Consider the following 14244-nt stretch of genomic DNA (forward strand, 5'->3'; position numbering starts at 1 on the left):
ACAAATGTATAATACGATACCTTTTGATTGAAAAGTAAATTTCGTCACTTTTATTCGCAATTATACAAGCCATTGAAGAAAGATATGCAGGGCTTATAATATGATTTTAACCAGTTCTTCTTAATGTATTGAGATGAAAATATTCTTTTTACCAAAATTCAAGTGTACACCCGGGCGTTTTGACGTAAACGTAGCTACGCGCCTGGTTGGCTTTTTTTTTTCTAGCTATCAACTAATTTAACTTATCACCACTATATATATAACTGAAATGTTATTTAAAGTTCGGTTAAGCATTAATAATTTTAAAAGAATTTTATTTCATTATCTTTGTGTCGGGAGAATATTTGCAAACAAAATATTAATTTTCTTGTTTCAAGGTCTGCCTTATTTTTATGACGGGCAAAACTTGTCGATTTCGAACATATTTTTAGTGAACATAATATTCATTATTCTTTCCTTTTTCAAAATTGGTTGGTATATATAGTGATGGGGATGGGTCCTTCCTTTGTTCGTTCGTTTGTTTGTCATTCTGTCCCATTTTTGTGTAACTGCTCCCGAACTGCTCTCAAGAATTTTGTGAACCTTTATCAGAATCTTATGCTCGCGTGAGGTAAATTTGCATCTTCTGTTTAATTTCTGCATCTGAATGATTTTACATAGACAGAAAAAATGTAACAGTCATTCCTTAAATAATCTCATTACAATTTATATACAAGATTTTATTAATGCATTCTGATTTTTTTCTCACCATGAAATAATGTATATTGTACAATTAAATCGTCCATGTTACACATAGCAAATTCTTTAAAAAAAAAAGACATTATACAAATACAGCCTTTGTATGAGGTCGATACAAGGATATATTGACCTGAAAGAAGTATATTGACTGAGGACGAAGTTAGTTGTTATTTAATTATTTTGTTTGTTTGTTTGACATCTTAGGTATTTGAAGACTTTTTTGTCAAATAATCGATCACAGATATCATTTGTTTCAAAACGTTTAAGGGCATACGATACAGTTACAGGGAAGGTAATGACGTTGCTAACGTAAAATGTTATTTTCGCGACGTCAAACTATGACATATCGGGAAAAGATGCATTTTTCGACTGATTTTTATCATTCAAACTGATTTAATTTGAAAACAAGTGCATGGACCCTTATTTTTTAAAACAGCAATTTGTTTCATTTTGCAAGAAGATTATGTGACCCAAATTTTATAAAACTGTAAATAGCGCAATTTTTTTAATTTTGATAAACATGCAGCAAAAAATGACGTTTTTTCCTCTATTCATGAACATTTTATAAAAATAGAGTTATTTCGGAATAAAAATTGCATAATTTTTAATGATACTTTTTAAATACAGAAATTACCGATTATTTAACAAAAAACAATTTGTGTTTATCTTTTAAAGCAAAAAAGTTACGTCGTTCTTTCGAAAAAGAAAATACGGACACAAATCTGAATTTTGAGCAAATATACAAAATTTCGACCTCATTTTACTCAAAAAGTAGTACATGAAGGTATATTTTTTATTACATATTTGATTTAATCAGGTAAAAAATAGCCTATATGCAAATTTTCATCAACTTGTAAATACAGGTTCAAAACTGTATCGTATGCCCTTAACGATATCATGAAATTCATTACATGACGTCACAAAGTAAATCGGTTTTTAGATATTCTAAAAATAACCGTGCAATATGCTCTGTGCAATATGCTTTTTGCTATCCGCCGTTTTCTCTCTACCTTTGAAAATATAGTTTAACATGTGACTATCCCTAAACGAATCAAATTTGTTAAAATATACGAATTAATAATATTATTATATAATAGATTTCAGATTTCAGATTTCAGATTATTTATTAGATAACTACTTATTACATTAGTGTTCTCCATTACAAATCATACAATAATATACAAAACAAAGTTTCACATGTAATATATGATGTTACAATATCATTGTAACTATATTTTTAAGAATTGTAAAACAAAATGTCAAGTCCTTTAGGTGATATACATGTATGTATCAGGATGATCATGTGACATGTGTAATAATGAAAGCTACAAACACAGAAAAAACTATCCTGGTATCCTGACCCAATCTAATACTACCGGCGAGTAGTGAGCAAGGATCCCAGGCTACACACACATAAATTGATCAATAGTAGCATAAGATAAACGGTAGGATGCAATAAATAAATTATTAATCAGTGTTCCATCAATGTTTAAAATAACACTTATCAATAACGCAGTCTTTTTTTTACAATCTTGAAAATGAATTCGATTGTATACAAATATACATTGTAATGATTACTGCTCTTCATGTACCTTTTAATTGGAATAAAGATCTTATCTTATCTTATATTGATGACGCGCTGTCAATTTAGCTCTTAAAATCGATAAATTTATCCAAATTGCATCCTTACGGTCCTCTACATTAAAGTTCTATTTGAAAAGACAAATGCACCTTGTAGCTATAAGGCATCGTTTAATGTACTTTTATTCTTTTAGTCAATTTATTTTTTTGTCTTATCGGCTGTCAGGCGGGGGGGGGGGGGGGGGGGGGGGAGTTTTTTTTTTTATTAAAATCTTCGCAGAAGGCAACCTAAGAATTGTTTAGAGTCTAAAGAAAAGTTATCCTAGATATCACTCACACATTTTTTTGTGGAAGTTATACATAAAAGATTTAATAACAGGTTAGTTAAGTCTCTCAAGCCTCCTCAAACGGAATAATATAAGCTTTATATAGCTTGTTTCCGAATCCTGTTATTATTGTGTATTTTGTATGATTATATATTTGTATTGATGATGAATAAATATGTTTCAACTAAGTCTCTTGTCAGCTGGAATAAAATTTAAGGGGTGCTATTGAACAGTGTGGTGTGTCCGGCTGTTTTTTTTTCTTTTCTTCAGTACATTTAATGCATAAAATAGTTATCATGCCTCAATTTTGACAAATGCGTGGACGATAATTACAAATAGCCTGGGGCCGTATGCATAAAACATCTTAACTTAAGTATTACTTAAACTTAGATTTCACTAAGAATTTCCTTAGTTAGGTAAAATTCTTAAGTGGTATGCATAAACTAACTTAACTCTTCACTTAACTAAGGAATACTTAAATCGGAACCTTTCTCTAGTTACCGTATATATTTAGCACATACTTACAGCTTCTCGTCCAATCAAATTGCTTGAATTTGCCTTCTAATTTTCATAGTACATACTTTTTCCGTGTACTAAGTAACTACGCATGAATGACCACAAGGGTAAGATTTCATTGTATTGTAATCAAGATATTAGAACAAAAATTGCTACTGGCTATTTTGAAATAAATGATGTGTTCCAAATTTAACTAAATAGTTTGTAATTAGTTTTCAAACAGATTTTTAACATCCTACTAATCAATCTTTTGATCTAAATTTTGTTTTGACAATTAAAAAAGTTTCTTTCATTTAATTAACACATGACATGGGTAAAATCTCTTTGTTCTTACTGTTCTATAATCTGGATAATGCACAGCAAAGGTGTGCATTAACTACCTCAGATATACTGCACAGTTCAAATCTATTTTAACCTTTAGGGGCGGTTCCTTGATTTTGAAAGGGGCTTTATTCTATCAAATTAAAAAAATATATCACCGAGTGTAGCGAGACTAAAATAATTTGACGATTTTATGGCAAAACATGATACTTTGTCCAATCCTAGGGTTAACGACATGTTAGTCCCCACCTCCGAATCTGCCTTGAAAATTAAATTACGACAAAATTGAACTTGGAACAAACATCGTAGCTTCAAAATTGGAAAAAAGAAAGGTTTCTTATTCCTTTTTTTCATCTTAGCTCTAAATGTTTTATTAAATTGTACGTACAGCATAAATCTTAAATCAGTGTTTTAAAGTCAGAAAGATTGTTAAAACAGTTTTTGGTAATTTCCACCAAAAAAGAAATGTATCTAAGAATATCCGAATAAAAGAAATCTTATTTGGATTAGTTTTAGACTCAATGGAATAGCTAACGACTTTTTTGAATATCTATTACCCATATTTTGGTATCGAATTTAAAGGGGGTCATATTTAATTTTGTTTTAAAACAGGGAGATTAGCTGGAGATCAAGCAGACTTCATTTAGATGGACGTGTCTTAAAAATTAGTACAGTAGATACAAAGAAATTTGGGGGAGGGGGAGTAAAAGATTGGAAAAAGAAACGTATTTTCTTTTTATTCAACATTTAAAATTTAGGAAATATAACATCTTCCTCGGTTTATCTTTCTCTATTAAAGCATGTCATTGATGGAAAGAAATTCAAAAGCAATTAATCCAAACTCAATAACCCTTTCAGTTATGTTTTTTTTTCATACAACGATTTGAAAGTACTCAATTTGTCAAAGTCTTAATTGCCACTTATTAAATAAAAAATGGGAATAGATTTAACAGAAAGATTGAAAAAAAGGTCTACCTTTAAATCGCAATTTTACAATAAGTCTAAACCCAAACAAAAGTTATCAATTTTAAACTTACCAATGAAGTCGTATTTCCCCCTTTCTTTACCCTACAATAAGCTTTCCTAGGTTCCGTGGATTGCGAAATATCGTCCACATTTAAAACGTTCACGCAAATTAATGACGTCATGTGTTAAAACAGTTAATGGCCAATCAAATCGGTATATAGAATTTAATCTGCACGAGCTCAGGGTGACCCTTTAACCTGAACTCCTTCGTCGTTCGGGTTGATAAGGGTCACCTGAGCTGTGCAGATTAAATTCTATATACCGACTTGCTTGGTCAATAACTATAACATAAAGAGTAATAATAATGGTGCTTTATACCTTGATTAAAGTACAACTCAATCTAAAATGTGTAATCCTTTATCTTCCATGCAATTACTTTGTACACAAAAAGAGTCAACCATGAATCTTTTGAAGGGAAATTATTAATAAAGCAATTTGATATATTTAGTCATAAATTGGTCGATAATTGGTTGCCTAATGTCCAGTGACAAATAGTTCATGCATAGCCCCTCGCTCTAATTTTCATAGTATATACCTTTCTATACAATAACCGAGACATATTATCATCACATGTACTCCACAGTGTGGGAACGGAACTGTACGGTTTTCTAATATTTTGGTCATTCGGGAGACTGTCAAGCGGTGCTCCGACATTCGAAAAATAACAAGTTGCTTGATGGAAACTTTGACGAACTCTTATGTTCCTATATAACGTTTCTGCTTCAAGTTTTGATAGCTAAAACATTCTTTATGTAAATATGAACCAATAAAATAATAAGAAAGATATATGCATCAAAACGTTTTCCTTAGAATGGTGAAGCTCCGTGTAAAACGATAAAAATTGTCACACAACAGCGATCAAAAATGTCAAATAAACATCGAAAAATCATTGTTTGCTACCTGGATTTTCACATGTACCTTTTCTGATATATAGTCTTACCTGTCTGAAAGTTTTAAAGCCATTGTCCCAGTAGAAATCCAAATATATTCATTTTCTCCATGTCGGATATTTTTATTGACTGTACAATCGCTCGCAAGTTGACTGTAATATCACTCGGAGCCTTCCTGTAAATCACTTGGAGCTTTCCTGTAGAATTGCTTGGCCAAATTTATTAAATACATTGCATATGCATTGTATTGGTTGTGTATTGCTGTCCTATTTGTTCATCTATGGTATTTGAAGTGAAAATAAGCACAAAACCAGTCATTTTGACAATTAAGATTCTATCAAGGAACCCTATTAAGGTGACTATATCAGAGACAAAAACAAAACGTGTACACTACACATAAAAAAGAAGATGTGGTATGATTGCCAAAGAGACAACTTTCCACAAGAGACCAAAATGACACAGAAATTACCAACTATTATAGGTCACCGTACGGTCGTCAACAATGAATAAAGCCCATACCGCATAGTCATCTTTAAAATGTCCCGAAATAACAATGGAAAACGACTTCGGAAAACTAACGGCTTATTTATGTACAAAAAATGAACGAAAAACAAATATGTAACACATAAACAAACAACCACTGAATAAGTATACAAGACAAAAAGAAAAGGACAGTACAAAATATGTAAAGAATCTAATCTTAAATAAAAATGAAAATAATCCTCGTACAAAATAAATATTTATATATACCGAAAAGATTCTCTGGAAAGTTAATTGGCATATTTTGAATTTTACTTAATATATTATTCACCAGCAATTTTAGAAAAATAATAAATACATATTTGAACAATACAACAAAGAATTTTTCAGCACAGGATCGGGATATTGTAACTTGATATGTACCATAGTTTGTTTGAAAAAGTGTGAGGGAATCGACACATACACCACAGTTCCATATCGATCCTCTGATTGGTTTACCAGAAGATTGAAAATGGTCATGTGGTGTATGTTAGATACCTCACACTTTTAGCAAGAAACTTCATTGTAACATATTTTCTTTCCTGTGATATCAGTTGAGAACTTTGACACATGTCATTTACCAAATAAAAAAGTGATTGGCTATATGTGTAGATACACCATAGGATGAACTAAATTTCAAAGCAAAGCTTTATCGTGAAATTTAGCCTCTCTTATCGGGTGTATCTACACATACCTAACACTTTTTAATTTGGTATAACAAGGAATTCGAATGTGGAATTGTGGTAGCTAACCACTGACCCAAGAAAAGACACGTTTATGTCAATAAACATGATATTAAAATAGAAGATGTGGTATAATTACAAATGAGATGTCTGTTTATTACAAGCTATACATGTAGCTACTGGTAGAAAAAGCTCCAGTAAAATTAAATTTTATCAAGGATGGGAGAGGACTTGTTATCTGAAAGACAGAGAAAACACAAAATTCTTCAACATTTTTTTTTATATCAATGTCACGATTCAGGAACTTTTTAATATTCCCAACTATAGCATCCGACAAACGAACGAAACAGTTGTTTTTATTTAGGGAAAACAACATTTTATCAAACCACATTCATATTTTCAACATAAAAATAAGGAGATGTGATATGATTGTCAAAGTTAAAAAATAAATGGATTTAAGCAATTATAGTCGGCTATAAAAGGTCCAGAAAAGAAAAATAAGAATCAATACCTTTCGAATTTAACTGACGGCCTAATTCATAATAAAACAATTTACGAAAAACATATATGACAGACACGAACCAACGACAACCACTGAACTACGAGCTCTTGACTTAAAACAGGTACATAAAGAATTTGGCAAGGGTAAAAATGTTTGTGTGCGCTCATTTCTCCCCAAAACTATCACAGCACAAGACCAAACTATAAAAATCAGATGAATAATCGGATCATCATACTATCATTGACGATATCAGACCAGGTGCGGATCCCGCCTTTCTACAAAGGGGGATCCAAACCACGGAACACCATAAAAATCGAAAAAAAAATAGGCTTCAACCACCAAAAACTCCCTCTCCCCGGCATACCAGATCCGGTAATGCAGGCTGCAGCCATTCAAATAAAACGTTCAAAAATCATTAACACTTTTGAGTGTGTAATTTAGGTTAAAACAAAAATCGATAACAATACCAAAAATCGTAACAGAAAAAGGAGAGAAAAATCATACCAGACATATATTGTATTGGATTGCAGTAGTTTTAATAAATATTTAGATGACAAAAGTATCATGGAAAACATAAACTGATCATGAATGTGGCAGAAGAAGTTTAGCATTATCTACTTAAGAGTTATAATTAGTCATATGCCACTAGAAACTATTACAGCAAAATGCATTGACTAGCTAGTCATAAGAAGGTTAAGTAGGTTACCCTCCTTTCGGAGTAGTCTAGTTGGCCAAACGATGAAAAGAAAAGCTCCGAGTGATTGTACAGGAAGGCTCCGAGTGATATTACAGTCAACTTGCGAGCGATTGTACAGTCAATAAAAATATCTGACATGGAGAAAATGAATATATTTGGATTTCTACTGGGACAATGGCTTTGAAACTTTCAGACAGGTAAGACTATATATCAGAAAAGGTACATGTGAAAATCCAGGTAGCAAACATTGATTTTTCGATGTTTATTTGACATTTTTGATCGATGTTGTCTGACCATTTTGATTGTTTTACACGGAGCTCCACCATTCTAAGGAAAACGTTTCGATGCATATATCTTTCTTATTATTTTATTGGTTCATATTTACGTAAAGAATGTTTTAGCTATCAAAACTTGAAGCAGAAACGTTATATAGGAACATAAGAGTTCGTCAAAGTTTCCATCAAGCAACTTGTTATTTTTCGAATGTCGGAGCACCGCTTGACAGTCTCCCGAATGACCAAAATATTAGAAAACCGTACAGTTCCGTTCCCACACTGTGTACTCATCTGTGTAAAAGTTTGTTATGATTATTTAAATTTATTGATCAACGCATGCTTTTATTTTAAAGAGCTGGCGTTAATTGATATTGGTATGTAAAACAATTCAATAGAACGTAACATAGTATAATGATGAACAATTGGCGCATATAAGACAACGCTTTTTAAGGTTTTAACAAAAAAAGGGGGAGGGTACAATTTTTTTTCCAGAAATCCATATACAAACTAAGGCATTTTTCAAAACTCCTACAGTCTTTACTAAAACAAATTATTACAGTAATTATATTCTCAACATCTTAACGTACTTAGCAATATTTTCGAAACCGCAATATATCTCACTGAATATATAAGGATATATAAAAAAAAAAATTTAATACGAGTACGGTATCATAAATACCTTATATAAACGTGGCATTCCATGGGGTGTAGAATTAGGGACTGCTGAGTGCCTTAAAGTGATTCTAAACAATGAATCTAATTGTTTCAACAAAATAGAGGTCCATGCTTCCCCCATCCCCCTTATGAAAAAAATCCACCTCTGGGTAGTTCTTTTCGATTTTGTCCCTGTAAGTGAAAAAATATTAGGTTATGCCCTACATCTTTAGAATAAAACTAAATTGAAAATTCAAATGACACCCCCCCCCCCCCTAAAAAAAAAAAAAAAAAAAAAAAAAAAAAAAAAACCACACACATATAAATAAAATGTGGTTTTGCATGCTCTTTCTTCATTCCTTAATTCGGTTTTAACTTACGGTGAGACAATTGACACCGCGCGGTGTATTTTAACAATTTAAAAAGAAAACGTGCACACGTACCGGTTTAACAAAAGAAAAAAAAGTTACCATGAGTTACATGAGTGTAAAAACTGAGTACTTTTCAGCATACATAACAACGAGATTGGGAAATAGTATATATAACTACCCACTGTTATCTCTTGATTTGTTGTTTATACGTGATTTGAAGAAAATTACGATGATCGTTAATATTTAGCAATAAATAAACGAATAATTAGTATTTTATTACTGATATAGTTATTTAATCTATTAAATTGTAGGTAACCTATTAATGTTCTGCCAAAAACGCATACTTTCGACTGATTTTTAACTATTTTTGAAAATGTAAGGTAGCTCTATAGGTTCCTTAGACTTAAGTGTTATCTTAGGCGTTTCCTTAGTATAAGGAGTTTTATGCATACCACTTAAGTTTTGTGGGCGTGACTTAAAACAACTAAGATTTTACTTAGGAAATACTTAGTTTAAGATTTTTTTATGCATACCACTTAGATAAAAAGGGCGGAGTTTCCTTAACTTAAGTGTTTACTAAGGAAAATCTTAACTTAAGTGGCTTTATGCATACGGGCCCTGAACTGAATACAAGCTTTTAGCATTGATAGAAGCACGAAGCTTTTTGTTGATTTTATGGTGTTATGACTCATAAGAAAGGTATTTCACTTGAACAATATATTACATTTTTTTGGTGATGTGCATTTTTACAATAAACATGTAGCCTTAATTATATATAAACGTAAAATGATCTGAAGCCAAAATGAAATATTCATACGAGAAAACAACAGGCCTAAGTTATGTACAAAACAGTAACCGACAAAAACATATGATATACAGCAGCAGACGAGAACAATTGAGTTAAAGGCTCCTGACTTGGGACAGGCACATAAAGAATGGGGAGGGGTTATACATGTTTACGGATACGTCAACCCTTGTATACGTGTTCTAGACAAAACAGACAACTCGAACACGCCTAAACGACTGTGTTTCCGACTTTGTCTTTTTTATGATTAAAAATAAATAGTTGCGACGGGCATATTTGTCTTTTATCTTCTGATGAATTATATTCTATGGATTTTAAAAGATTCAAATCTATTTGCGCCTACGTTTTGTGAAAATTTGTCTTTTAATGAATTCAAAAGTATACAAATATCTCGAAGCTCCGTACTATAATTTAAGTTTACAAACGCAAAAATCCTATATCATGCACCTTACATTAAAAAAAGCCATAGCATGACAAGTAATGGAGACAGATGTAAACAATCAAAAATTGTACCAATATTTTTACCGTCTATAAGAACATGGTCCATCGCTTTAGATTAGTTTCAACTGGATATAAGCCCGATAAAGAGTTTAAAACACTGTGCGGGAATATACAAAACTGACTTTGTTGTTTTCCAAGAAACCAAAAGTATTTTTTGTCCAATTAAGTGATATAGATAATTAAAACAATTTTATTTCCCCATATGTCCCAACATGTCACTGTTGTCAACTGTGGCACTATAAAATCCAATGGCTAAAGAGGAACTAATTTTTATTCAGTGCCTAGTTACAATCTGAACTGTCTTAATGGGGAAAGTTCTTTTAGACAACTACGAACGTGTCTTTTATTTAGAAAGAATTTTGTTCATGATACTAACTTTTAGAAAGCCCAAAGCCACAAATAAAATGGTTCTAAACAGTGACCACTACTTTTGGTCCATTGTACTTACATTCGGTTAATTAAAGCAAAACTATTTTAGTTTAATTAACTGGCCACAACACGATGACCACATGTCACTAAATGAAAAAAGCAATTGTCATAAACTTGAACATCCCTTAAGCCAAAGCATGTACATATAGAAAGTCACGTTTGTAGTTTAACAATAATACATACTTTAAAACAATTATAAACTTTACAAATTATCTTATATTTAATAATTTCAATTCTTCCGATCACTGCATAGTATTACACATTACACACCACAGCAGATTAAAAGTACATTTTCCATGGTAATATTAGAATCCCATGGGAAAACTTTAAAGTTCCAATTTGAACAATTTCTCTTCCCATTGGAACATTTATTTTTTCGATGGGAACAAAATTTCTTCTCATTGGAACAGACATTTTACGACTGGACAGTGTATAAAATGTAGAGCTCATCGAGAGGAACATTTTATACGCTGTAAGTATGCAGCAAGCTCTTATCGTTTTCTTAATATGCAAGCTTGAAATTGCAGCGTAATTTTTTTTTGCACTTGGTGACCTTTGACCTTGAGTGCAAATTAAAGGTCACATGAATTAAAGAATATTGGTGCAGGTCCCAAGTCTCCCATCTTCGCTAGCCAAGGGTTACGATCCACTTGAGAGCGGGAGTGGATCGTAACCCTTGGCTAGCGAAGATGCAAGTCTCCACGACTTCCGGTTCTCGAAATAAATTTTTCCAAAAATGTATAATTTTTCAAGGGGAATAACTCCTTATCAGGGTAAATAACCTACTAATCGTTTATGTTTATTAACATTGCCATCTGTTCCTGTACATGCTGCCATTTTCAATTCTATTCTATCTCTAATAATTTTTAAGAAAAATGCAAATAAAAAAATGCTTTAAGGGGATGATGAAATCCTACACAGCCTCATCTGGTAATACGTCATGATGAGATCTATCGACGGTCAATATTTGGTCTTGATGACTTCAATAGAAACGGGGGGAGGGCATGTCAAAAAAATGTTGGAAGAAAAAAAAACATTAGAAAAACAATAAGGTCTTTCCTCACGTAGGGGAAAGACCTTAACAATAAGGTCTTTCCTCGTCGCGGAGAGGAAAGACCTTAAAAAACATGAGAAAAACAATAAGGTCTTTCCTCGCGAAGAGGAAAGACCTTAAAAACATGAGAAAAACAATAAGGTCTTTCCTCGCGTAGAGGAAAGACCTTAAAAAAAACAGGAGAAAAACAATAAGGTCTTTCCTCGCGAAGAGGAAAGACCTTAATGAGAATTAAAAACAACAATAAGGTCTTTCCTCGCGTAGAGGAAAGACCTTAAAAATAGTAAATTAAAGTCATATTATTAGAATCTGTTGTATTATTTTAAAAACTTAACATTGACATGGATAAGTGATTTCTGTGACTCAGTTTTTCTTGCATATACACGTACATGTATAAAATGTACAAGCTTGATACTTTTCACGCGAGGGTATATTGGATAAGGACAGAAATTTACCTTGCAACAGGCCACGTATGGGTCCTTCAAAGAGTTGTTGCAAGGATTCTTAACGTGCAAAAAGCTTGGTACCCTCTTTACACGAAGCATCGGATTTATCGTCCCCACTCTGACCGGACGTGGCTGCCAACTTGTACATCCCACACAGCCAAACGGACGCCCCACTTTGGCAATCGCTTTACTGCTGGTCAGAAAAAGACTAAGCGACCATAATGACGAAAAACAAAATAAGAATGCATGTAAGATGTGTAATACAAACGATAAACAAAAACGTAAATGCAGTATAATATTGTTGTAATATGGACTGGCGTGAAGTGTGAGAAAGTAAGAATTCAGGCTGCCGTTTCATAAAGCAATCGCTAATAACGACTAACGTAGATTTTAACGTGTTACTAACGACTATATAACGATTACGTGTACGTGCGTTTCATAAAGCAAACGTTGACGAATCGTTCGATTTTTCGATCGCTAGACAATCGCTATTTATATTTAGAACGGGAATCCCAGGTATCGCACTCTCTATCGTTGGAGAAATAAATGGTAGTACTTAAACGACAGAGAGTAAAAAAAAATCCTCCAACAAGGTAGACTTAATAAAATTGTTTCTATTTTTTTAAGAATGATTCATGCAAGTCCTAAACTAGTTGAGAATTTTCACATGACACTGACATGATCTCCGTGGAATGCGAGTGGTCTATGTTAAACCTACCCAAATTTTGGACATACATTCTACATCCGATATCGGCTACAACATTTAATTTTAATACAACTACTATCTTCAGTTATGTTTGATAAATAACGAAATAATCGAAATGTAACCTTCGTGAAATGTAATCTCCGTTGACATTTTGGTAAAGAGTGCTTTCTATCACGTCCGCACTTTTATCGAGTATGGCATGCCGTATAAACATATTTATAGTTAATAATTACGAACGGCAAATATATAAATTACAGAAAAATTACAGAAATTGTAATTCAGGCGACATAAGAAGACACCAAGTAACAATTTTTGAACTGCATAAAGGATACTATTTGTTAATTTTGATAGCATCTGAAAAAAATTAAACGGGGAAAAACTATGTTAGTTTCTTCGTTTTAATTTAAATATCTCGGATAATAAACAGAAGTAAAGATGGCATAAGATATATTTCATCATATTTGATTTGTGATATGAGGTACTAGTACTGAGAAGCTGAACGTTCAGTTTTATAACAGAGACAGTGCTGTTGGTAATATAAAAAAGAAGATGTGGTATGATTGCCAATGAGACAACTGTCCACAAGAGACCAAAATGACACAGACATTAACAATTATAGGTCATTGTACGGCCTTCAACAATGAGCAAAGCCCATACCGCATAGTCAGCTATAAAAGGTCCCGATAAGACAATGTAAAACATTTCAAACGAGAAAACTAACGGCCTTATTTATATAAAAAAATGAACGAAAAACAAATATGTAACACATAAACAAACGACAACCACTGAATTACAGGCTCCTGACTTGGGACAGGCACATACATAAATAATGTGGCGGGGTTAAACATGTTAGCGACATAAAAAAATATGATATCTGATAGAATAAAAATTCGATCACTAGAACTAGGTTGTATTCGCGAGTACCCAAATATTCTGCGCTAAACGTAAATGATGAAGAAAAATCCAAATTGGCGCTTCAGACGCATGAAATTTATCACTTGGCTTTTTTATCTATTTTTTCTCACTATCACTGTAACAGAGCTTTTTGAAGTCAACAGTTATCTTGGTCTGACCTTTGTCATGAATTGTTTTATCAGTGGTATAAAATGTTATCATTGCTGAATAATTAAAATACATGTATTATTCAGAAGAATCCGTTATTTTCTATTCTTTTTTTTTTATTGCCAATTTGTTTTTTGTATAT

The 14244-nt window shown here is 32.3% G+C and overlaps 1 long non-coding RNA gene across 1 annotated transcript in view; it reads left to right on the top strand.

The window, feature by feature from the left end:
• The window catches only part of LOC143064486 (uncharacterized), a 54070-nt gene that overhangs the window by 25227 nt on the left and 14599 nt on the right, over positions 1-14244 (top strand). The gene's annotated exons all lie outside the window — the stretch shown is intronic.

Source organism: Mytilus galloprovincialis, chromosome 2 (genome assembly GCF_965363235.1).
Source record: "Mytilus galloprovincialis chromosome 2, xbMytGall1.hap1.1, whole genome shotgun sequence".
Taxonomy (NCBI): domain Eukaryota; kingdom Metazoa; phylum Mollusca; class Bivalvia; order Mytilida; family Mytilidae; genus Mytilus; species Mytilus galloprovincialis.